Source organism: Rattus norvegicus, chromosome 9 (genome assembly GCF_036323735.1).
Source record: "Rattus norvegicus strain BN/NHsdMcwi chromosome 9, GRCr8, whole genome shotgun sequence".
In the NCBI taxonomy this organism is placed as follows: Eukaryota; Metazoa; Chordata; class Mammalia; order Rodentia; family Muridae; genus Rattus; species Rattus norvegicus.
This window is the reverse complement of record NC_086027.1, coordinates 47,023,740-47,045,305: the sequence shown is the minus strand read 5'-3', so window position 1 is coordinate 47,045,305 and position 21,566 is coordinate 47,023,740. Positions and strand designations below refer to the sequence as shown.

The following is a 21,566-nucleotide window of genomic DNA, read 5'->3' as shown; positions in this document are numbered from 1 at the left end:
CACCTGCCCTGGGCTAGGCTGCAACTTTCACCCAGAGCAGCTGCACCAGATCCTGCTTCCACTCACAGGCAGTTGGTGGCAAACATGGTCACCGGCCTGTTAAGAGAAACCTGATGACAGCAGGCCTTGTGCAACTCCCACCCTGTATCCGTGCCATATCAGCTGAGCTACCTCAGCCAAGACTGCCGGGGCAGCCTGGGGCGGGCAGGGCACCTTTTAAAGATCGTTGGTTGTTTTGTTTTTGTTTTTTCTTTCTTTGTTGTTTTGTTTTGTTTTTCCGGAGCTGGGGACCGAACCCAGGGCCTTGCGCTTGCTAGGCAAGTGCTCTACCACTGAGCTAAATCCCCAACCCTTGTTTGTTGTTTTGAAACAGGGTTTCTCTGTATAGCCCTGGCCATCATGGAACTCACTCTGTAGACCACACTGGCCTTGAACTCAGCGTTCCGCCTGGCTCTGCCTCCTGAGTACTGGGATTAAAGGCATGTGCCACCACCAGCTTTTTAAAACCTTGTTTGCTATTAGGCATATTTCATTTTACTCTAGGTACATGAGTGTATGCAAACGCACTAAAGGAACGAAGGTGCACTTTACATCCATGGTGTCCACAGAGACCAGGAAAGGGGACCGGGTCATTTGGAACTGAAGGTGATTGTGAGCCACACTATGGGTACTGGGAACTGAACCCAGGTCCCTCTGCAAGAAAAACAAATGTTTTTAAGTGCTGAGCCATTTCTCCAGCTCCTGCTGGTTTTGAGACAAGGTCTCACTGTGCGGCCATGCCTGGCCGGGAACTCACTCTGTAGACTGATCTTTAACTCACAGAGATCCAACTGCCTCTGCCTTCCAAGTGCTAGGAAAAGCACAGTTGGTGATCTTTAAACCATTTCCACTGGTTTTCAGAATAGGCTACATCAAGACAGTGATTTTTCGGCCACTTAAAGAAGCTAGGAGCAAGCCATGCGGACCTCTGAGGGAAAGAAAAGGGGCTGAGAACCAGTGAGGCCCAACCGCCTGAGGCTAGAAGAGGAGCATCCAGTTGGAAGTGGAGTATGGAATGTTCTGTGGGGTTAGAGGACGTGTCAGAAATGTCAGGGGTGAGGAAAAAGAAGGAAATCATAGTTTAGGACCATCAAGATGGCCCAGTGGGTAAAGGTGCTTGTCACCAAGTCTAGACCCCATATGCTTGAAGGAGAGAGCTGACCCCCACAAGTCATCATCTGACCTCTACTTGTATGCTATAGCAGGTATACACACACATGTACACAGCAAAAACATATGCACACACTCATGCACAAAATAAATGTTCAAAAAAAGCAAATAATTTGGCAAAAGAGTCAGATAAAGTACAGGTTCAGGGTCAAATTCCAGCAACTGGTTGTGATATAAAGTTCTAGTGCACAGAGCCACACTCAGCAGTTCACACACCTTCTGGGGTGCTTATGTGTTCACACACTTCCTCAGGATACTTATGTGCCACAGTGGAAAAACCGTGACAACCCAAGTGGTCCACAAAGCCTGAAAGATTTATCTGGCCCTTAACAGAAAAAGTGAACCACCCCATTGTTACAGACCCTCTAGCTGAGTGTGTAAGTGTGTGAGTGTGTGAGTGTGTGAGTGTGTGAGTGTGAATTCAGACACCATGCCCGAGAGCTTACAGAGGGAACATAGCTATGCCGATACCTCAATCGCCTACTGATGTGAATTCTGACCTTCAGGCCTCCATTCAGGGCAGTGAGAAAAAACAGTCCTGGGGTTTAAGTCACATTTGCTGTAAAAGCCACCCCAGGAAATGAAAACAGGGAACCAGACAGGAAGTGGCTATGAAGCAACCCTTACACTCCTTGGCACATGGTAGGAACTCAAGAAATCCCACCTACCAAAGAGAGCCCTGCCACACTCCCTGGACCAAGTCTCTCTCCAAGGAAGGATGGTGCTGTGTGGCAAGCTCTGCTCTGCAAACCAAAGCTCCTTTGTGTGGCTTGTCTAGGAGCGTCCTAAGGCTGCCTACCGACTCAGCTCATTCCACAGGACATGATTTTACCAGTCACTTGTCTTCAGGCCTGCTATGATTAAATGCAAACAGTTCACAGATGAGCTGTGCCACGATCTCAAGGAGCAGACCCTCCTCATCTCGGGTCCTTCAGCCACTAAGAGGGGAGTTGCACCCACCCTTCCAGTAAGGGCACCCACTGGGAGTGACAGGCTGATAAGCAGAAGACAGCACTGACTAGCATTTGACCCTCAGACTTCTCTGCAGTATCTTCTCATGTGAAGAGCTTCCTTCTCCTCCCAGCCCTCTGCTGACTTCTTTAGCCTGTGCTCTACACACCCCAATTCTTCTTTTCTTTCTTGAGGAGTGAGTCCACATGTTGAAACCCACTGTGTGCAAGAATTCCACTTCCTACACTGTTCTCAAGTCGCCCCACCCTGCAGACTGCAGCCTCAGCTTCCTCTGGGTTTTCAAGGATGAGGTCTTGTGGCCCTGACAGCCTTTCTGCTGCCTGCTCTAATCTCGACATCATGGCTGTGCTGTCCCAGGAATCTGCCACCTGGCTCTAACCCTCTGCCCTAGCCTACAATGTGATTGATAATTGATGGTCCTACATCTCACTGAGCCACAAAAGCCCTACCACAGCAAGCCCAGGGCGGGGCCTCAAACCTCAAGAGAAAAAGTTGTTCCCTTCTTGAAAGCCACCATCTGACCTGGCATCTCTGCACCCTTTCTCTGGTCAGGGCTGGGTTTCCTCAGTGCAGACCTTGTGCTCAAAGCTAGCTGATACTCACAGGGCAGGAAGCTGACAGTGGGTACACAGAGTAAGGCATGGCTAAGAGACAGCTCAGTATTCTTAGTGTCCCCATCACCAGCACCACACAGAGCAGACCCCAAAGGCCTAATTCCTTTTTTTTTTTTTTTTTTTTTTTTTGGTTCTTTTTTTCGGAGCTGGGGACCGAACCCAGGGCCTTGCGCTTCCTAGGTAAGCGCTCTACCACTGAGCTAAATCCCCAGCCCCAAAAGGCCTAATTCCTAAAGGGTGCCAAGCTTCTACTTGTCCACAGGCATGCACGGCTCCAATCTCCCCTAAGTCCCACCCAGGGGAGCTCAAAGCGTTCTCGTAGGCGTATACCTGTAAGTTCTCTGCAGATGGCTATCCATTCTGCTCTCTGGCCTATCTCTAGGATTGCAAGAGTGGCTTCCCTTGTGCCCCCAGAACTACCTGCTAAGCAAATGAGTAATGGGCAGGTGTGTGTCCAAGAGTACCTCCACCACAATCCTGAAGGTCCTCACAGAAACCTTCTGCTCCCGTGACACTGCTGTGACGACTTCCACACCCACCTGTCATGAACCGCCATGCTCTCAGGACAGGAACTGAAGATGGCAGCCTCACACTGCTCTGCTGTGGATTTATGATACCCTTGCTCTCAGACACAGTCTACACTGACTGAAGCCATAGATCCACCAGGAGCACACAGTCAATACCAGTCTCAGCCAGACAACGCTGCTGCAGGAAGCCTGGCCATTCTGCTCCTGGCTGTCAAAGAGGTCCTTCCTTACACACGTGGCATTGCTCCACTGGAGACAGGCAGAACAAAGCCCCTCAGAGCCACTGTCTAAAGCTGGGGCCAAAGACATCATTGACAAAGTTTATTCAGGACACTAGAATGAATAACAACTAACCATTAGCTGCCCTCTATAATAGACCAAAAGTCATAGGCCAGGTTCACAACTGAAATAAACGCAGATGTGCTAATTCAAGCCCACACTCTCCTCGCAGCCGGGGTGATGCTCAATCCTACAGAGCTCTGAGCCCAGAGGAGGGGGAGAGGGTACAGGCCAGTCTCTAACTGCTAACATACTGGTAGCAAGCAAGCACAGGCTGGAGAGAGCCTGATACACCCAAAGAGAAGACTGCAAACCTGCTTGTGCTCTACTGATATACAGTAATGAAAGTGGAGTGCACTCAGGATGGAGTATGGTACTATGGGTGTGAAAAAGTGGTCAATGTATACATATGCATGTCTTACACAGTTTCACAAACCACATGGCACTGTGTCTGCAGGGAAGAGATCTTGTGGCTGAGGGATGAGGTGAGACAGACTTTTGCCATCTGTTGTGCTGTATATTATAATGTGCCTATGTGCATATGCATGCATGCGCACTGGTGTGTATGTGTGTGTGCAGACAAATAAGTGGGAGGGGTGTGTGTATGGGTGCACACATGCATGAAGATGCTCCTGCGTGCAGTACGGAGGCCACATGTCAATCTCGGTTATCAGTCCTCAGAGGCCATGTGCCTTGTGTTTGAATCAGGAGCTCAATAAAGGTTGGATAGGCTGGCCAGCAGGCCCAGCAACGCCTGTCTCCCTCCCCGGCTCTGAGATCATGGGTGCACAGTACCAGGCCCTGCACTGCCACAGGGGCTCTGGGACTGAACTTTAGTCCCAGAGTTGCACAGCAGCACTTTATTGACTGAACTTCAAATTTGTCAGTTAGGATAAGTTTGGGCAGGTTTTAATAACTCCCAAAATGCGACATTAGTGCAAAGTCACTAAATGAGAGCCAAGTGGTTGTCAACGAGTCGTCTCAGAGCCATGGCACCTCCACAGGTGAGAGACTTGAAGGGCCATGCCATGATGGCTAGCAACGGCCACTGTTGCCTCGCTGCTGACAGCATCAGCTGCCCTCTGTGCTTCTCCGCTCCTAGTGGAGCTCATTCCTATGTCACACCACAGATAGAATAGCGAAGCCCATGCTCCAACTCACAAGGTCTCGGAATCTTAGGCTGGAGTGTGGCTTAGCAGAACACAAGGACACCACTCTCCGCATAGTCTCTTATTCCGAAGCCACCCTTCATAACCACCACTCACAGGTAGCACTGTGCTCTCTGCCTGCACTGCACCAAGGACACAGACTCCATGAGAGGTGGTGTGGCTACTAGAACACTAGTGCTACCGAAGCAGCACAACCTGCCCATCCCTCTTCAGTGAGCCCTGGGGGTTACTACTACCCTAGAACCCACATTTCTGGGGTTCTCCTCTTCCTCAGTCAGCAGTGCTCCACATATGGCTTGGAGGGGGAGACTATTCTTGCTCAGAGCAGGTCCCCTTCTACCACTTCACAGAGACAGATTCACCTCTAACTCTGTACAGCCCTGGATGCCTTTCGGTGCGGCTCAGCTGTATCACGAGAGAGACACAGCCATCGAGGACCACTGTGCCTTCAGTGCCAGGGGCAGCCCTGAAAGGGACAAAGAAGCAATCTTGGGAGAGCACAGATACAATTTGAGCAAGGGTCTCCTCCAATCACAAGAATGAATATCAAACAGCTTGCTTGCTTTATTTTGACAAGAGAATTACTATGTAGCCTTGGCTAGCCTGGAATTTGCTATGTAGGCCAGGATTTGTACACAAATTTACAGAGATCTGCCTGCCTCTGCCTCCAGAGTGCTGGGATTAAAGGCACGGACCACCCACACCCAGCCAATGTGTGATGAATAAAGCCTCAAACTTTGCACCCCAGTTAGTAGACAGAGTCCGCGACTTTTCCACAGCCCTTGTGAACACCTGAGATGATAATGTCATCTCTACTGTTGCTGTTTGTTCTTTGACTTGGATGTCTCACCAGAGATGACACTCGGCACTAACCAGAGCTCTCCCTGACTGCTCAAGTGGGCTTCCCCAGTCATTTACTGTGGGGATTTGGAGCTCGCTCTTAGTCAGATGATGTTTTGCTATTATCTATCCATTGCACACACATGCATGGAAACACATGTGCTCACTCGAGTGTGTGCACACTCACACGCACGCACACACACACACACACACACACACATACACACACTTGCTATTTGTTATTTTACTCTGGTCTGCTATAAATTTAATAAACTCACTCATTCAAAACTGAAAGTGTGGTGATCACAGACCACCCTGAGCTCAGTAAGGGAGGTAGCTGCCGTCCCTGAACCTTACCTACCCAGGCTTCTTGTCCCTTGTATACCTATGTGGTGGGGGCTAGGGAGAGTCTAACATGATTGAAGTTAAAAAGTAAGATGGCCCGGCCCTTAAGCAGGTCATCTTCTGACCCAAAGGTTCAGGAAAGCTCCCAGGCCTTAGTCACCTAGGTTAAAGGGCTAAAAGGCCACTGCTGAGAACAGGCTTCTGTGACCCTCACAGTAGCACAAGGTGACAGTTTGGTTTTAGCCTGAGAACTCACTAAGACAAGAGCTGGGCCACAGGTTTTGGCCCCAACTTCCTCTTCCTCGAGGAGAAGGAGACCTCTAGATAAACCTTTGAGAAGAGGCTGTCTCAAGGAGGGCAAGGCTTTTCTTGCTGCTTAACTCAGTTCATTCAATACTCAACAAACACTGACTACACACTTATGGCAGGCACTGCAAGACACTCCAGTGACACAAGAAAACCGAGCTATTGTCTGCCCTGAAGGTCACTGAAAACCTTTTCCTATCCTAGATCCACAATGTTCATGGAGTGTATCCCCAGACAACTTTGGTAATCTTCATATGCCTGTGAATCCCACTGGGGGACACCTGTCCTCAGTGGTCTTTCGAGAGTCACACAGTAGAAGGAGCAGATCAGGGGGTTCCAACATAGGTGCCTGAGTCAGTCCCTCACCACACTACCTGCTGGCTGTCCATGCCAGAGTACTCTGTCTTAGGCTGCTTCTCAATGAGCTACCACAGCACCCCCAGCTCCCCCAACCCCTCAGTAGGTCATTAAACCCCATTAGGAGGAACTGTACCACATACCCTCTCCACCAGGGTGAGAAAGGGTAGGCAGAAGGCTGGGCCAGACATCCAGAATGCTGACCTTGCCTGTAGCTGGAACTGCTGGCCTCAGGTCAAGAGCCTGACTGGGTCAACCCATCAGTTGGACTCCTTGGCTGGGATAATCTAGACCTGTAACATTCAGCCTGCCCCCAAGGGAGCATGGCTCCCCAAGGACAATGTTCTGCCTAAACACGCCATGGTTTTGACCTAGGACCCATGGATGATCAAATCATACCTGAGGCAAACATGCAGAGATCACTACAAATCAAGAGCTTTGATATCAAGGCTGTGCTGGCTGCCATCTTAAGCCGAGATACTTTCCAAGGGCCTGCTGAGTATGTCTCTCCTGAGCCCTGAGTATGTCTCTCCTGAGCCCTGAGTATGTCTCTCCTGAGCCCTGAGTATGTCTCTCCTGAGCCCTGAGTATGTCTCTCCTGAGCCCTGGGTATGTCTCTCCTGAGCCCTGGGTATGTCTCTCCTGAGCCCTGGGTATGTCTCTGCCGAGCCCTGGGTATGTCTCTGCCGAGCCCTGGGTATGTCTCTGCCGAGCCCTGGGTATGTCTCTGCCGAGCCCTGGGTATGTCTCTGCCGAGCCCTGGGTATGTCTCAGACAACCAGTGGCCACGCCAGGAACTTTCAAGGACTTCAGCCTCTGCACTTCCCTCTCTGCACCCTAGCAGTAGTTTTCTCACTTACGAGCACCAGGGGAAGTGTGGGCATCAGACCCACCTCTCTCCTGGATTAGCCTCACTTTCTCCATACAGGATGCATGTTTAGCTGTCCCAACAGCCTGTGCTTCCACCACTAAACAAAAACACAGAGCGTCCAACACGTGAATGCCCAATGCCCACCTGGGACACCAGGCAAAGACAAAGTGAGCTCCGAGAGACATGGAGATAACCACAGGGTGAAGGAGGGATTCCCACCAAGTTTGACAGGAAGAGCCTTCACGCAAAGTGCTTTGTTCCTTTTCTAAAGGGGGTAGAGGGTGATGTTTCTACTGGGAAAGAATGGTCTAAAAATAATGCTGATGATTGCTTGGGCATCACAAGCACCAAAGAACTGGGAGGCTAGAGATGTATCTTCCTGTTCATTGTGGGTCAGCAGCACCCCTCCCCCACACCCAGGGCAGAAAAGGCTAGAGAGCCATTGGACCATTCCAGCCTGTTGTAAAAGTAAAATTGAAAGGAGACCCTAAAAGCTAAGAAAACAGTCATTATAGATTCTCTATTTTCATTATTAGTTCTGGAGTCACTCAGAAAGCTCAGTGACTTCAGAGCACTGTGGACAGTGTCGTCCCTTTCCTGATTCTTAGTAACAAGTCTGGAACTTGTAGCAGCCCCGAGACAGAGTTACCTGACCCCTTGCAGCTGGGAATGGGCAGACCTTCAGTTCCTGTCAAGAGATATAGAAGTGTGCTAATAAAGCTAATAAATTACATTCTTCTGCTGCAGTGCATGAAACCATGACTCCGTGCATGCTAGACAGGCATGGCACATGTTCTACCACTGAATTGCACCTCTAGTGTTTGGAATGCCTGCACACTGACCTCCCGTAAACCACATCCTACATACTCAGCCTCCTCCTCCTGAGGACAGCAGGGCAAAAGCTCTGACCACCTACTCCGACATTCAGTACAGGAAACACAAATAAACGGTACTCTGACCAAGTCTCTCTTCTGAGTCTTTCTGTCAGAGACAACCATGCCAAATCCCAGAGGCCTCCCCACTCTCCTTGTGTATCCGATGCACAAAGTATGGACAGCCTGCCTGCTGAGGGCTGGATGAGAACAGTACTGTTTCAGGCTTAAGCTTGGTGACTGGTCCGTGCTTCCACAAAGAAGTCTTTAAATAAAGCATCTTTCAGTCTACCCAGGGCTGCAGGCTAGGGTAAGAACACGTCCCTAAGACCTTTGAGCACAACAAGATCCACTTTGTTGCAGTTACTTTACAAAACAGTTTCTCCCTAATGTGACTCACAGTTGACAAACCTGTAAAAAGCTGCCAACCCTGTTCTGGCCTGCCTAACTAGCAAGACCAAAAAGCTTCACATACCAAACTCTTGTTTGCCACCCAAACATAGCTTGACTTGCTTATTTAGTGCAGGCAAATCAAGGTTCGGGGTACAAACAGGCCCTGGTTTCAGTCATTATACTTCTTAGCCCATGACCTTAGGTTCACGGTCTAAGCCATGGCTGCTGGTCACCCTGGGAGAAAAACAGTATGATTCCTACCAGTTTCTTAGTCAGCTAGCCCTTGAGTATATAACACAGGTCAAACCCCACAATGCCCAGTGTGAATGAAAGGTGCAGTAATTGCTGCCCTCCACCTCCATCATCACAGTAAATCCTGCTTAAAATGAGTCTTATGGCGTAGAGCTCTTAGTTACCAAAAGGCTGAATCTACACTGGCTGACAGACTTGGGCAGCACGGAGTGTAGCCTAGCACCCTGACAGAGTCAGAATATCCCCATGCAAATCCCCAATGCAAAGGGCCAGTGTTATACAGGACTCTGAGAAACTGAGGATAACTTGACACCCTGGATAACCCACTTGCCAGGTCAGTACCAAAGCCATGTACGGGCACTGCTGGCTCTGACGGCTTCTTTCTCTTAAAGCCAGGACATCCTGACTCTTATCTTTGACCAAATAATTAACACCTAGCTTAGTATTTGGCTAATTTTAAAAGTGATGAAATCATTAATTTGACTCAAAAGAAAGATCTTCCTCCTCTCAGAAAGGTTCTCTAAAACATCATAAACTTCCAAGGCACCTGTAACAATGACCTCAGAACACATCTCAGGTGATGGCTAGGTGGACACGAACTAGGCTATTAGCACTTCAAGTAAAAGCCCATGGACTTGTGTGCACGGCAGTGTTGAGGAGAGAGACCCATGACTAATGTTTTCACCTCTGAGTATGTCCTGGGCTCCTGATCCTTCTCCTAGAAGAGACAGCACCCACCTAGTAACATTCCATTTGAGGTCTTTGCCTCTCTTTAATCACTTGTGCTGTAGCTGAGAGCTTTAACTCTCCTTTTGCAATGAATCAGGAAAGAAGCTAGGTCACCAAAGTACCGGTGACAATCTTCACAGACATTGCAAAACCACCGTGAGAGTCATAGGCAACCACAAAGTAACGAAATGCACAAAGCAATCTTGATCTTTAACAAAAAGAGCAAAGCGAAATCATTCAACACCTGACTTTTGAACATACCCTAAAGTTAGAGTAATCAAAACAGTATGGTACCTGCATAAAAACACACACAAGTGGAAGAGCTGCAGCCCACACACATGCAGCTAACAGGCTTCCTACTAAGGCAGCAAGAGCATAATTGGGGAGGCTGAGTGTCTCCGACAACCAGAGCTGGAAGACTTTTAACACCCATGCACAGAGAAGGAGTCAAACTCACTTATTGCCTAACACTAAAAATTTACTACAAGAAAACAACAAAATGCTTCAGAACATAAGGGTGGACAATTTTTTATATGCCAAGAGATGAAAATGACCAGTGGGATTTCATCAAACACCCTCATTTCAGCAGGGTGAAGAAAGTGATGGGCAGCTGACAAAAAAAAAAAAAAAAAAAAAAAAAATTGCAAGCTCACAGTAAAAAGGAGCTGATGTCCACAGGGACTCCAATAAGCCAATAACAAATGGCCCAATTCAAAGATGGGCAGCCAGGGGCTGGCCCAATGAATGGCTCATTAAGTAACGGAACTGGCATGCAAGCAAGGAGGACCTGAGTTCAGGTCCCCTGCACCCACATAAAAGCCAGGTACAGCAACCCAACCTATCATCTCAGTGCTGAGAGGCAGAGGCGGGAGAATGCTGGAAAGCCAGGCTGGCCAATGGTGAGATCCAGGTTCAGTCAGAGACCCTGTGTTAAAACACAAGGTGAGGAGCAGAGAAAGGTGTCTGACTTGGACCTCTGGGCTACACACACACACACACACACACACACACACACACACACTGATATGAAGAGATTAGTTCTAAAAAGAGGATGTACAAATGATCAACAAGCATGTGAGAAAATGTTCAACATCACTAATCAAGAAAATGCAAATCAAAACCACAATGAAGTGTCATCTCACCCCAATTAGTTATCAAACAGGCAGAAAATGAGACTTGAGTTCCAGTGTTCAGAGGGCTGAGGCCAGATGATCAGCTGAGCCTAGGAGTTCAAGACTAAACAAGAGACACAGACACAGACAGGCAGACAGACAGACAGACACACACACATACACACACACACACACACACACACACACAAACACGGGGGTGGGGAGCTATTATTTAGCCATAAAAAAGGAAAAAGCCCTGTCATTCACAAGAGGACCCTGGATGAAGTGTCAGGCACAGGAAGGACAATATTGTACACTCATGTGTATGTGGAATATTGCACACTCTTATTGTATACTCTTATGTATATATAGAATACTGTACACTCTTATGTGGAAGTTTAAAGGTGACATCAAAGAAGCAGACAGATCAATATGGAGCTGGGGAACAGCTCAGAGGTCAAGAGCACCACCTGTCTCACACAGGACTCAGGTTCTATTCCCAGCAGCCACCTGGCAGCTCACAGCATCTGTAACTCCAGATCCAGGGGATACAACACCCTCTTGGGCCACCACAGGCTTTGCCTGTACATGGTGCACAGACACGTAAGAGGCAAACACTCACATACATAAAATAAGATAAACCTATTTTAAATGTCTTTGAGAAGACAATACACCAATGATTACTAGAGTCTAGGAAGAGCTTGTGTAGTTGGTGAATGTGTGGGTTCAGTTGCCCAGAATGGCGGCTTCTAACGTTGTACAGCACAATGTGCTCATGATGTTGACAACAATTAACTGCATATTTCAAAACACCGAGTAGGGAAGACTGCGAATGTTCTAACACAACAGTGACAGACATGACCATTAGCCTCATCAGATCATCATGAATTTGTTTGAAATGTTGTGTACCCTCTGGCGTCAATCAGAAATAATACAATAAAAAGGGAAGTAACCTAGGCCAAAGTAGGGGACAGGTCACGGAGAGGTGAGTGGAGAACTCGGGTAATGGCATCTGTCCCCCAGGAAGGGAGCAGACCTCAGCAGAGGTCAAGCATGCATGCAGGCTGGGGTGGAGCAGTCCTATCTGCCCATGGGATTTGGACAGCAGTGCTGCCCCGAGTGGTGGGGAACTATAAGAAAGAGCCTCTGCAGGAAGGGATGAGGGACAGGAGGGAGGCGGTCCGTGACCCATGCACACCGCCCCTCTCCACTACTCACTCTTGCTACTCCTGGTCTACAAGACTCAGAACTTCTCTAGAAAGTGATGCCAGAGAAAGTGAAAGGAGAAGAGGCTGGAGTCCGGGGAGACAGAGCAGGAAAGCAGTACTTCCCCAAATGGGCACCGTGAGTATGTGCATGTGTGTGTGCTTGTAGGGGGGGATGTGCGTGTGCATGCACATGAGTGTGTGCATGTATGTGCTTGTGTGTGTGTGGTACCTGTGTGCATTGTGTGTTGTGTGTGTGCGTGTGCATGCACATGAATGTGTGCTTGTGTGTGCATGTATGTGTGTGTGCATTGTGTGGTGTGTGTGTGCACGCACATAGTGTGTACATGTGTGTGCTTATGTGTGTGTGCGCGCGCATGTGCGTGTGGTACGTGTGTGCATTAGCCCACTGTCAAGTGGATCAAGAACATGCAACAAACACTTCACCCTTACAACCCTCAGTCACCACACCCCATTTGGTCATCTCGGAAGATTCAGAGGGAGGCAGAAACCAAAGGAAGCACCCCTACATGGGCAAGGCAGGAGGAGAGGGAGGTTCAGGTACAACAGCACCGAGTCAGGTAAGTTGAGGGCAAAATCCAAAAGCACAAGCCTGTTCCTGTCTGTGGACATGGTCTCAGTGGGTGCTTAACCCAAGAGCAACCCACTCACTCACCTCGCTCTTTTCTTCAAACCAAGCCACCTAGACGTTTCTTATCATGCAGCCTCGCCTAATTAGGCTCTGCCCTATTTCATTATTGCCCAGTCACGTGATAGGACCATTTCCTCTGACATTTTCGTGTAGAACACAAAGCAGTATGGGGAAATGTGAAGATGCTGAATACTTCACGGCACTCAGTGACAGACTCTCACAGCCTTCAGCAGAGTTCCAGAAAAACAGCTGACTCAGCAACCACTGAACTGAAAGATGGTGGACCCGGGCTCCTCCCCTTCCTTCACTCAGTTTGCTCCCTGGCCCCTGCTGGCTGTCTCCACTTCTCAACACCACTCTTCCGCAACATTTTTGTCCCAGGACAGACAACAGACCTGTTAGCACTTCTCTCTCCCCATCACTCCTTTCTCCCTCTCTACTCCCCTCCCCTCTCTCAGACAGTATGCAGCCCCAGCTACCCCAGAACTTGCCTAGGCTCACCTCCCACAGAGATCTGCCTGCCTTTGCCTCAACCATAACTAGCCCTTGGAGGCCATTTTAAAGGGGAGCGTTGGGGAGAAAACACTGTAAAGTGAGCCTCCACATGTGTGCCATGGCATGTGTGCCCACATAGACTCATACACTGTGAGGGTCTGGCCTAAGTGGCCAACAACCACAGACCACAGCACAATGAAAGACTAAAGGCTGCAGAGCTCCCTCCAGCTGCCTGCCTGTTCAGTAGCCCTGCTGCCCCTCCCTCTTAGCTCTGTGCTTGACACAGAGTTAGACACCCATGCTTTCAGGAAGTCGAAGGTCTTATCCCTAAGAAAGGATCATGTGTGCACACAGAGTCTGTTCCTCCTTGTAGCTAGTCTACCCCTGCACACATCTTTAAGGTTTGACAACTCTTTACCAAACCCAGCAAGAGACACATTATTCCAAATACTTAAAATGTACATGCAAATAACTGTTTTATTTAAAAAATGCTTACCCTTCCTGTAGGAAACACTTTCAATATTTGCTACTTTATTTCCAAAAAGTTTATAAAGTACTGACCACAACCTCAAGTGAATTTCAACATGGCCACCCTTTGAGACACACTGGCCCCTCCTCCAGGCTCTCTGGCCACCTCTTTCTAGTATCAGTACAAAGGGCCTAGAGTGTAATATGAGTCTCCTTTTCACATTGCTTTGGTGAACTAAGATGAGGCATTAAGTTGAGAGGTCAAGAACTAGACATCCTCAGCTCCCTAACTCCAGGGAAAGTGTACAAAGTTGGGACGCTCTGAGCACAGTGTGGTGGCTGTTACTTCACCCAGACATGAGCAGGAACTGTGCTGGCGAAACAGGGACACACAACCGTCACACTAAGCGAAACCAGAGTGCTACCAGCCACCACTGAAAGTCACCATCACTTGGGCTGCCTCCAGGCCAGTTCCCCAAACCCCTCTCGAGCCCCTGCTACCCACACTGCCGACTCAATTTTGGAGAACCAGAAGTAGCAGAGCTCAAGGGACCTCACATCTTAGAACACACTCAGGAATGCCCTCAGGGGTCTGTCAGCAGAGGGAGCCAGCCTGTGACACGCCCAGTGGACTCCATGCTTGTTGGGCCGAAGACAGAGAACCTGGGGCTGAGATGCAGTCTACAGTTAGTTCCCGGTTTACAGGGGAGACACAGGCCACACTCAGGAGCTGGCAGAATGCAGGCACAAAGTGAGGCAAAAGCAAATCGGGTGGGTAAGCAGGGACCAGAGCAGAGGGGATTAGAAGGGAAGGGCTCCTGCAGTCCCTAACCACTTGTCCATTCACATCATGGCTGACACCCAACGTTACTCTCCCTTTAAGGAAAGCCAGTCCCATTTCCATCTGGGGTAGTCTTGGTTAAAAGAAGGAAGCAGCTTTTAATGTGCCTTGCAGTATAGCCACCTGGGGAGCTTACAGAAGAGAATTTCTGGGTCCCAATCCCAGCCTCCGAGTTAGAACCTGGGTGGGGCTGACACACTGCATTTCCAACTAGCTCTCAGGTGTTATGGTGCTACTGGTCTGAGGAATACCTGGGTAAATTTGGTCTAAACCAATCAGCACACAGCATTCTAATCTAGGAAAAACACAAGATCCTGTGCCACCCCCCCCCCCACTCCCCAGAGCAGAGAGAAAGATTGGGGTGCAAGACTGAGTGCCTGGCTTGTTTGTTTCCTTCCTTGTGCCTGACAGAAGCATCAAAACACTGAGTCCCACCAACCCTGGCAACCATCCTGCAATCACGAGGCAACAGTAGCAGTGAAGGCAGCCCAAGACAGGAGAGAAGAATCTAGGTCCCTGCCGAGACTACTGAGCTGCTGACACCAGAACATTGCTGTGTTTACTTGGCAACTGAAAGCATCCCAGCCAGATCCCCTCTAATCCAGAGCATCCCCCTTTCCCGAAAGGATACTCTTCTCAGAGATGTCCATTGCCTAAACGGACTCCTTCAGATGTCCAGAATTTACATGCCTAGCTCATCAGTCTTAAAAACCGTCAGTGAATTAGAAAACAAATCATTTAAAATGCAAGCAATGCAGGGGAGGAAAGAAAGTGGCCCACACCCTAGAGTGAATTAACCAAGCAGACAGTTTCCGTAACAGCAAACCCAGCTGCACAGGGCTGTGGCCAGAGGTGCAGAGCTGCAAGTGCATGGGTGTTCTCAGAAGACCTCGGCACCCCACCTAATCAGGTACAGCAGGAGGGGTGCTGTGGGAAGCAGATCAGGAGGACTCCCAGATGTGTGAAGCAGGGAAGAGGTCCCAGGAATGGGGACTGGAAGGGACAAACACTTCCTCTACCCGTGTCCTCACCCCTCCTTCAAGAGATCAGAGGACACTTCTCTGTCTTCCCGACTCTGTCCCAGAAAACAGACATCTCATTCTTATTATGAGGAGAGGGCATGAGCCTCTTTGACCAGGGGATCCTCACTGAACAACCTCATAATAAAAGGCTGAATGCAGGTCAGGGTTTTGGACAAACACCATCAACCCAGTTGTGCAGATAAATGGGCATAGAGAGAATATTCTACTTGGAGGCCTTGGGACATTCAGCCAAGAGTGCACGAAGTTCTAAGAAGAAATCTTACAATCCTTGGATGGAAATAAAGTAGTTTAGTAGAAACGGCACCAGAGGGGGACAGACTGGCTCTGACCCCACCTGACTTCTGTCAATGACATCAGGCAGGTGTCTGACCCTACCTCCTCTTAGCTTCCTTTCAAGATTGAAGCTGTCCAGTTGACAAGACCTCTCAGAGGATGCTTGGGGACACACAGCCTAGGTCTGGCATGTATGTGGTCAAAAAAGGCTGAGAAACCTTCTCTGGTAATACAAGACCAACCTAGTATGGAAAACCACAGGCAAAGGCTATGAACAGGTAACTCAGAAAAGCTAAAAACCTTAACATAAAAAGGAATTCAATGATTTGGGCCATTTGGGAGACATGGTAAAAAAAAAATAACATTGCTTAGGCCATTAGACTGGCAGAATTAAGAGGTCAATGCCACAGAGTTAAGGGGAAACAGATAATGGAAGGGCTCTGAGTTAGTGAGACTTCCTTGGGGAGTAATTTGGAAAACCATTCACAAATACCCCTTGTCCTACTGATGCTACCAGGGGCCTACAAGATAGAAAGATGGGCGCTAAAAGGACCTGCTCTACAGTTAATGGGCTTTTACAGCAGAAGTTGGAAAGGACCTACAAGCCCAACAATACCAGATGGTACAATGACTTACAGCACACATCTACTGTGGAATATGAAGCCCTACTTTCAAAGAAGGATAAGCACACCACATCAGTACACAGACAGCACTCTGGGACACCGCACGAAACTGAAAAGGCAAATCAGAGGAAATGGTATGTAATGTGACCACACTTAGGTTTATGTGAGCTGCAATTTAAACTTGTCACATTTTATTTTGAGTCACCAAGGATGGAACTCAGGTTGTCAGACAAGTGCCTCTACCTGCTGAACTATCGTGCCAGCTTGAACAAGAGCATTGGTCCACTGACAAGGTCTCGAGGCCCTGTGACCCAAAGACTGGCCATGTAACTAACAGAACTCAGTGGCAGATACAAGCATAAACAAATGCGATGACATCACCTTCACTAACAACTACAGCTGGCATCCTGGAGTCTAAAGCCATTCTCCATGAAAGGAAGAGCGTTCTGGAAACAGCTGGTTCTGGGGCTGGGGTAAGGAAAATACAAACACACTCTCAAAGATTTTTAGCCAGAAAGGAAAAAAAGGCCTTAAAAGAATGATGAGAAAATGTTCAAAGCAAAAGGCCCCAAAGGCCAACTCTGGGACTTCTGAGTAATAAAGAAATAATAACAACAACAGATTAAAGTCTAATAAATGAGGCAACATTTCATGGCCCATGGATGGAACTCAAAAAGTAAGTGCCTGTTGGTCAAAAGATATTCTTTTTAGGGGTTGGGGATTTAGCTCAGTGGTAGAGCGCTTGCCTAGGAAGCACAAGGCCCTGGGTTCAGTCCCCAGCTCCGAAAAAAAGAACCAAAAAAAAAAAAAAAAAGATATTCTTTTTAATACATGTAGAAGGAAACAGTTATTAGAAAATCCCTGCAACTCTAGTAAGATTCACATGAAAGGCAACAATGGGCTCTAGCTATGGCTGGATATAAGGAGTAATAGTAACACTGTCCTACATCCCTGAGAGATACAGATTAACCACAAAGGGGAAAATGTAACTTCTCAATGAGGCCCACAGCATCCTCATCCAGGTATCAAAGCTAACAAGCCTAGTGTCAAGTTTAATGAGGTAGGAGGCAGTCTCTGCCATCTGACAAGGCTGCAACTCCGTCCGCTGTTCCTGTAAGAAGCACAATCCTGAATCCAAGTATCAGGAAACCCAAATTGAGGGGCATTTTCTAAAACAGCAGTCTTCAAACATGTCAATGTCAAACATGACAATTCAATACAAAGAAACACCAAAAGAGACTGTAGCCACCAACAAACACAGAAGATAATACATTAGGGTAGGGTTTTCTTTAAAGAATATCACTGGAACGATTTCCAAGAATTAAATAAGACCTATGCATTAAAGAACTGCAGAGTGTCAATGTCCATTTCCTGAATTTTAAGTACTGTATGCATAGAATGTTTTAGTTTTTTATTTTATTTATTTACATTCCAAATGTCCTGGTCACCCCACCCTGAGTTCTTCACCTCATCCCCCCTCTCCCCTTTGCTTCTGAGAGGGTGCTCTCTCACCCACCCACACACCCATCCCCAGAATGTCTCATTTTTAAGAAATTCACCTCAAAAGCCCATGATCGGTGCTCCTGCTGACTGGAAAGAACAAGGAAGCTACTCTTGTAGTGATATGACTGCAGATGCATAGTTGAGAGAGACACAGGCTTCTGTGACAGCCTCTACCCTGCCCCCACCCCAACCCTCAAAAGTAGCAGGCTAAACAGGAAGCCATCAAAACTCTTAAAAAGTGTGATAAAGATGTTGATGTCCCACCATTGATGGCTTCTGGCCTGGGTACAGAAGGGGGGAAGCATTATTTAAGGGGTAGGCCACTGGGAGTTTGAACATGCTCCAGTGAGTATAGAGACAACACAAATTGAACTTGGGTCGTTTGTTGTCACTTTGAAATTTTATTTTTTATTTTCTTTGGGGAGGAGGTCACAAGGGTAGGGGCCAACATAGGGAAATAAGTATAATCTGACTACATGATGTGATATTCACAAAGAATCAATGAAAGCATGTTGAAAAAATAATAAATTTAAATAAAATTTAAAAAGAAAGAAATCCATCTAGAAATATTTAGAGGTACAGGGTACTAGGCATCAAGTTCATCAAGTTATGATTAAGTTATTTAAAAAAAAATAGCAGGGCAGTTGTGGTATAAGTCTTTAATCCCAGCACTCTGGTGGCAGAGGCATGTGGGTCTCTGTGAGTCTGAGGCCAGCCTGGTCTACAGTGAGTCCCAGGACAGCCAAGGCACCACAGAGAAACCCTATCTTGAAGCCTCCTTCTACCCCATGAGAACATGACCATGAGAGAAAGTTAACAGAGACACAGTGAGATGCTAACATTAGGAGAATCTGGACCAAGGGCATCTAAAATATTTTATACTAGTTAAGAGAGCAGGGAGCAGTCCAGGGGTTTCTAAGCACTGGTTCATGATAGCCTTTTCTTTTGCTTAAGCACAGAGAGACAGGCAAAGTGAAGCAAACCCCCAAGGAGTGAATACCGTCTCCCTATCATGCTCTGCCCAGAGCCTCTGCCCCCAGGACCAGTCTCTCGAACATCAATCGAACAACCTGAGATAATCCAGCTGCAGAACTGTGCCGTTTACAGTGTGGGTCGAAGCCTCCTGACACCATTAAGTAGTTGATGATGCTGAGAGCTTCTCTGGAAATGGAGCTGAGGAGGAGTTTTTCATTAAAATGCCAAACTAAGATAAAACAGCCCAGATGGAAAGTCTCCCCTCTACTCTGAGTTCTTGAGCGGCTAAGCCATAGGGTAGAGATGGAAGTTAGTGGCGAAGTTAGTGGAAGTTGGTGGAGATGGATGCTGGTCCCCAGCGCTGCCTAGTCCCTTCCTTTGGTGCATTCAGGGGCTGACTGAGAATTCTCCAGAGTAGGCAGCATCATGCATACAAAGCTCCCGTGTTACTTCCTTAAGGTGATTTTTGACAACCAATATTGATCTTTTAACAGCAATGCTACAAAGTACCCAGTTTCCAAAACAATGGAATAAACTACAATGTATAGCCTAAACTGAGTCTGCCTGAGGGTCAGGGATTACCTAAGCAGATTCTGAAAGGAAAAGTAGCCAGAGAGACCAGTTAAGGAAGGATGACAAATGCTCTCACAGTAGGAACACAGCCCTAGGTTTCTCTATATTTACCCAACATCCACTCAAGGAAGTCCAGTCTTTATGAGGACCATCCTAGTGACTTTGACTCTTTTCTATATCATGTGGACAAGAGACAGGGAACACCTCCTGGCAACACTGTCCACACGCAGCACCACCCGGGGAACACTGTGATCTCCTGACACCACCACAGGCAGACCTCCTCGAATGAGCACCAGTCCCCTTCAAAGAACCAAATTATCCAGGAGAAGCCTTTTGTCAATGTACTCCCCAAACAAGGGCCCTAGCCCAGATCCAAAGCAAAAAAATTCCCCATCTTCATCAAGCAACTAGGCTTAAGTAGGACAGCCTATAGCTAACTGTTCGCTTCCTGACACCGGCAATTGGATTTCAAAACAAACTCAGCAAATGAGGTTCTGTTGACACTTCTTACAGATGAGGGCGTTGAGAACCTGAGTTAGCAAGTGACAGAATCTTCAGGATTTACTCCCAGATCAGCCTGCTGTGTCCCCAGCCCTGTGATGTCCCTACTGTCCACAGAACCCACGGGGCACAGGAGTGAACCAAGCAGAATATCACTGCAACACCCCAATTTCCATGCCACCCCACCCCCATACCCTTGGCTCAGAGGCCCTAACTGGCAGGTGACAAATCACATTCTACTCTTAGGCAATCTCTCAACACCAAACACATTCAGAGGCAAAGATTTACAATGGCCAATACTTCCTTCTTACCCAGAGAGTCATTTTCATGAACTGACAACTCCAGCCCGGAGGAACCCACCATTATGTAATGTCAGAGGGCAGGCGACAAGGGGCAAGAGAAACCAAGGCCCATCAACGCTCCCTCCCTTCGCCCACAAAGATATAAATTTGTGTCTGACATTTTGAGTGTTTCCGTGGCCTACACATTCATGACTGGCTTTGCACAAGACGACCACAGATCCCTGCAAACCTCTCAGGCCTCAATTCGCTCACTAGGAAAGCCAGAAGAATATAAAATACATAAAGCAAAGGTGAGGGAGATCCTGTCTTGGATGATGTGCGGACAGAAAAATGCTCGAAGAGTTGGGAGGACGCAGAGTCGGTGTCTTCCACCAAGACGCATGTTTATTTTTACCCGGTGTGTTGACACCCGAGATACCGCGAGGCCTCCAGCGTTGGATGCCTGTGGGATCCAGTAGAGATGCTGCCGGCAGGCTCGATGTAGAGCATCACAGAGCTCCCCGAGAAGCCCGCGGCAAGGGGACCGCAAGTCTAAGACCGCGCTCCAAAGACGCGGCCAGAGAACCGCTAGGCTGTGCCACTGCCATGACAACCGCCGGCGCCACCCGGCCAAATCCCCAGTGTATCCAGCTCCCAGCCACCCAGCTGGCTCTGCTAAGCCCGGCACCACTGGACCTAGCACGGCCCAGCTCGGCCCACCTACCTGGCGCGCCCTGGCCCGGACACTTGCTCAGTCCCAGCCTCCGTCCTCCGGGCCGCGCACCCTGGCCTCCGCCCCGCCGGCTGCTGCCCAGTCCTGAAGACTGGACGGGACTTGTTTTCTGGCCGGCTCGCTCCGGCCAGTGGCGTCCACCCCAGACCCGAACCCGCCGTTCCCTGGCAGCCCGAATCCTGCCACCACCTTCTCTCAGAACACGGCACACAGCCCCGCCCCGGTTCCGCCCCCTCACCGCGCATGCGCGCCCCACTCCCTGACTGACGCCCTGCCCCCTCCTCGCTGGCTCCGCCCTTGGGAGGCCGCTCCTCCCATAAGGTCCCACCCCTCTCCTGTGATGTCACCCAGGAGTGGGAGGTTTTTCCACCTTCACAAGCCCTGAGGCTCCTGCCCAGGGAACAAGTGATTCCAGAAAGGCAGTGGAGGTCAGAAGTGCAGGTGTAGCTAATCCATCACTCAGTAGGCATGGCCGTCAACGCGCTGCAATCGTTTGAACACACTTGCTTCCAGACCTGTACTACCCAAGAAAAAACGGTCCTTAACACTTCCT

The 21,566-nt window shown here is 48.6% G+C and overlaps 1 protein-coding gene across 17 annotated transcripts in view; it reads right to left on the bottom strand.

The window, feature by feature from the left end:
- The window catches only part of Inpp4a (inositol polyphosphate-4-phosphatase type I A), a 118,328-nt gene extending 97,086 nt beyond the window's left edge, over window positions 1-21,242 (bottom strand). For 10 of the 17 annotated variants that reach the window (XR_005488970.2, XR_005488971.2, XM_039084230.2 and 7 more), the window contains exon 1: window positions 21,005-21,240. The gene's annotated coding sequence lies outside the window, so the exon portion shown is untranslated. Of the gene's footprint in view, window positions 1-20,695; window positions 20,815-21,004 lie in introns of those variants that run through there. The other 7 variants (XM_039084233.2, XM_063267766.1, XM_039084241.2 and 4 more) reach the window with 3 other exon arrangements.
- Between the last annotated feature and the right edge of the window lie 324 nt (window positions 21,243-21,566).